This window comes from Nansenia antarctica, assembly GCF_963989245.1.
Source record: "Nansenia antarctica genome assembly, chromosome: 3".
Lineage (NCBI taxonomy): Eukaryota > Metazoa > Chordata > Actinopteri > Argentiniformes > Microstomatidae > Nansenia > Nansenia antarctica.
In genome coordinates this window covers 14,518,929-14,523,928 of record NC_137688.1, presented here as the reverse complement: position 1 = coordinate 14,523,928, position 5,000 = coordinate 14,518,929, and the positions used below count along the sequence as shown (strand labels likewise).

General features: G+C 48.0%; 1 protein-coding gene across 3 annotated transcripts in view; it reads left to right on the top strand.

Annotated features, from left to right (window-relative positions):
* ldb2a (LIM domain binding 2a) overlaps nt 1–5,000 on the top strand; it is a gene marked incomplete at both ends in the record, with an annotated part of 67,164 nt that overhangs the window by 42,755 nt on the left and 19,409 nt on the right. The window lies entirely within an intron of this gene.

The following is a 5,000-nucleotide window of genomic DNA, read 5'->3' as shown; positions in this document are numbered from 1 at the left end:
TTATTCTTAATGCTAAAATAGCATGGTTCTCCAGCGAGTGTGTGTCCCAGACTTAGACCTTGTGTGAATATCTTGCTAGGCTAGATTCAGATGGCTAAATTGCAGTTTTTTAGTCTATCTCTCCTAACTGGCTGGTTTTTAATCTATTTCTCCTAACAGCCTGGTTTTGAATCTATCTCTCCTAACTGGCTGGTTTTGAGTCTATCTCTCCTAACTGGCTGGTTTTGAGTCTATCTCTTCTAACTGGCTGGTTTTGAGTCTATCTCTTCTAACTGGCTGGTTTTGAGTCTCTGCTAGCCGTCTTCAGAATCTAAATCAGGGCCGTGGTTGCTGAGGAGAATTGAAGAGATTCCTTGTAGCATGGAAGCTGAAGAAACAGAGAGGGGACAGCGAGGGGATTTCACACACACACACACACACACACACACACACACAGCTACACACACACACACACACACATACACACACACAGCTACACACACACACACACGCAGTTACACACACACACACACAGAGTAGTGAGCTGGGAGCAGAGTTTTTACAGGGAGATGACGGCCTGGGCTTTAGCACAGAGAGCGAGACGCGGAGGTTTTTAACACTCTCTGCTTTTAACAACGTTTGCCTTTCGAAAAACGACCCACGCATAAGCGGAGGACGGGCCAGACGAAGCGTGCGCATACCCAATCTTAACGGAACAACTTGACAACGTTGTCTAGGACGGCCAATTCGCTGTAAAATCGGAAAGAAAAATTATTCATTAATTCATTAAAACAATTCCAATATCAGAGCACGTTCCCTCAGCTCACAGTCGGCTAGCTCTGGAGTCTCAATCAGCTCTACCCCGCTCTCTCTTCCTCTCTCTCTCCTCGCCCCTCTCCTCCTCTCCCCCTCCCTCTCCTCCTCTCCCCCTCCCCCTCTTCCCCTCCCACTCTTCCCCTTCCCTCTCATCCCCTCCCTCTCTTCCACCCCCCGCGTCCCTGGAGAAATCATTCCAAGCTCTCTTTCCATCCCTGAGGGAAAAGCCCTTGTGATCCCGCTGGGAATAAATCGGGATGTGTACACCGGAGTGGGGGGTGGGCGGGGGGGGGGGGGGTGGACTCAGGGGGTGTCGGTGAGGTTGATTTGGCCAACAGGCCCCCCTGCTGAACCCCTATGGGGTATGTATGTATGTATGTATGTGTGTGTGTGTGTGTGTATATGTGTATATGCATGATCTCTGACCGTGTGTGTGTGTGTGTGTGTGTGTGTGTGTGTGTGCGCTTGCCTGCGTACATGTGCGTGCGTGCATGTGTGTGCATGCGTACGTGAGTGTGTGTGCGTGTGTGCGTGTGCATGCGTACGTGAGTGTGTGTGCGTGTGCATGTGTACATGTGTGCAAGCGTACGTGCGTGTGTGTGTGTGTGTGTTTGTGTCAGGGGCATTTACCTTGTTACTGTATGCCAGTCTGGTACCAGTCCCCCCAGTCCCTCTCTCTCTAGGACCCCACCTCTCTCTCTAGGACCCTACCTCTCTCTCTAGGACCCCACCTCTCTCTCTAGGACCCCACCTCTCTCTCTAGGACCCCACCTCTCTCTCTAGGACCCCACCTCTCTCTCTAGGACCCCACCTCTCTCTCTAGGACCCCACCTCTCTCTCTAGGACCCCACCTCTCTCTCTAGGACCCCACCTCTCTCTCTAGGACCCCACCTCTCTCTCTAGGACCCCACCTCTCTCTCTAGGACCCCACCTCTCTCTCTAGGACCCTCCCTCTCTCTCTAGGACCCCACCTCTCTCTCTAGGACCCCACCTCTCTCTCTGGGACCCTACCTCTCTCTCTAGGATACATGTGTTACTAACAATAATTTGTAACAGTGTTAATTTAGTGCATATTCATTATTAATTGTTTGGTTATATATGTAGATTCACTTGTATACTGTCCTGGGGTTGTTAACATGTTATTAACAGCTTGGCCTATTAGGCAATGGGAACAGCCTAATACATTGTTAACAATTAGTATTACATGTATTTGAACATGGACAATGTACAACAAAGCAGAAGTCGCAGTACACTTGAAAAATGATGCGTTGTACCAGATTTATCCAACACCTGGTTTTTACATTATTTACATTATTACCTGTTTGGTATTTAGCAGACACCTTTATCCAAAGCGATTTACAACAAATATATTTGTCTAAGTAAGTGAATCATCTATCCATCAGTCATAGCAAGAAAAAGTAATCTCCTCGAGGGTCAGGGGCCATTGGCAGTCACACTGTTTTTTTTATTTATTGAAGAGAAACTGTACAGGGGGGTAGTGATTTCCATCTGCAGTCCCTAGGCTGGCGAACATATAGCAAGACAAATATTATCTTCCAACAGACATATACAAAATAAACTGAAATATTATTATAATTTAAAAAGCAGAGGGCAGGACAAAGCAGTAAGTATTATTAGTAGTACTACTTATGATTAATTATGTGGGGTTGTCTTAACCAGTGGGTTAATGTTTAGGTCACTGTGGAGAGGGTTGTCTTAACCAGTGGGTTAATGTTTAGGTCACTGTGGAGAGAGAGGGTTATTCATTATTAATTATGTGGAGAGGGTTGTCTTAACCAGTGGGTTAATGCTGGTTAGGTCACTGTGGAGAGGGAGGGTTGTCTGCTGAACCGGGCTCCATGATTCTGCTATTCTGTCTCCTATGAGTCTTTGTTATTATGTGTGTGTGTGTGTGTGTGTGTGTGTGTGTGTGTGTGTGTGTCTGTGTGTGTGTGTGTGTGCATATGTGCGTGTGTGCGTGTGTGCGTGCGTGCGTGCGTGCGTGCGTGATCTCTCCTGCTCCAGCCAATCTGTTGAAGATTTATAGCTCCAGTCTTAAATCGATGGGTGGGGGGGGGTGGGGGGGGGGTGGGGATGGAGGGACGGTGGGGGGGGGGGGGGTGGGGGGTCGCTGCTCTCCGTTTACGGCCCACTGTTTTAATTCACAGGGATTTTCCCCGGCTGGTCCGAATTCTCATACGGTCCTGGCAGTGCCGGGACCGAACCCGTTTAGCGTTTAAAGATTATCTTCATTTTAAGATTATTTTGTAAAAATAATAAATACTTTTTGTGGTGTAACAATATACTGGATGAAAAGCCCATTTTGAACCCGTAGTTGTATTTAAAGTCAGGTAGTGTATTCATTGGACTGCGTTTACTGTAGCTGTGTATTACAGGAACATGTGTGTAATGGTATCAGTGGGTTTTTGGGTTGAATCCAGTAGATGCATTAGTCTGTTAGACTAACACAGCGCTGGATTAAAAGGAGGTTTTTGAAACACAACCTTTTGCACTCTGGCCATTGGTCACATGACAACTAACATCTAGAATTAAACCCACACTACAACAAGGGCCTTTCTCTTGTCCATTAAACATTCAGGATTATCTTCCGACATTGTTTTTGTTTAATCCCTCACTAATCTACATACGAGCCACGTTATCATAGCCAACACTGTAGGACACACAGCTGTGTTCCTACCACCGCCTTCAGTAGTGAATCCAACCACAATCATTACCCACGGAATCTCTCCCTGGCCGGGGTAAGGCAGGGGGACATTATCAACACAGAGCAGACACACATTGACTGGATGTGGACTACAGAGCGGAGCTGAAAGGGTTCAATCGTATATTCAACACGTCAACGGCAGATAGAAGAAGAGTGGCAGGAAATCTGGTTTCTGTTTTTTTAGACTTTATTCTTTATTCTTTATTCTTTATTTTGGACTTTAGTCTTTATTCTTGGGAGGTGGTGGGGTGGTGGAGAGCTAGGCTAGCCACCAGGTGACTCCAGACCAGTATACCCTCCAGCCTGGCCCTTTCTCTCACTCTTCTTTTTTTCTCTCCTTCCCCTCTCTCCCCCCACTCTCTCTCTCTCTCTCTCTCTCTCTCTCTCTCTCTCTCTCTTACCCTTTCCCTTTCCCTTTCTTTATTCCCCCCTCTCCCCCCGGCCCACCCCCCCCCCCTCTCTTCTCTGCCCCCCCTCCCCCCTCCCCACCTCTCTCTCTTGTTGATCCTCTAGAGACCATCTGTGCTGGGGGCATTGATTAGACTGTGTCTGCCGGGATTACATCTTTGCCGTTGCCATGCCAACTAATCAGCTGATTTTTTTCCCTCCTCTCTCTCTCTCTCTCTCTCTCTCTCTCTCTCTCTCTCTACACTGAACCGCTGCTCGCTGCTCTCTCTTTTGCTCTCCCTCCTCCTCCTCTCCTTTTACCGGTTGCCAAGGCAACGAAACATCGGGGAACGCCCAGGGCCCGATACACAACCGCTGAATTCGGCTAAAGGGGGCAAAATGTGTGTGTGTGTGTGTGTGTGTGTATGTGTGTCTTCTCTCTCTCTCTCTCTCTCTCTCTCTCTCTCTCTCTCTCTCTCTCTCTCTCCCTCTCTCTCTCTCCCTCTCTTTCTCTTGCTTTTTTTTCTCTAACTCTCTCCCTCTCTCTTTTTTTCTTTCTAACTCTCTCTCTGTTTCTCTCCCCTCTCTCTCTTTCTCTCTCTCTCTCTCTCTCTCTCTCTCTCTCTCTCTCTCTCTCTCTCTCTCTCTCTCTTAATTGGCAACTCTGTCTGACCGGTAATTCTTTTGTCTCTGGCATAAACACACCAGTCTGCAGATGATCTCTGTAGAGGCTGAGGCTGCAGCTGATGGAGGCCGATCCCCCTGAAATGAGCAGGGAGTAAACAGACTGATCTGTTCTCAACTACCTGAACAAATCTGGTGAAGTGAAGGACCTCATGAAAGCCCTGCCTCGTTTATGAAAACCCTGCCTCGTTTATGAAAGCCCTGCCTCGTTCACGAAAGGCCTGCCTCGTTTATGAAAGTCCTGCTCGTTCATGAAAGCTCTGCCTCGTTTATGAAAGCCCTGCCTCGTTTATGAAAGCCCTGCTCGTTCACGAAAGGCCTGCCTCGTTTATGAAAGCCCTGCCTCGTTCATGAAAGCCCTGCCTCGTTTATGAAAGCCCTGCCTCGTTTATGAAAACCCTGCCTCGTT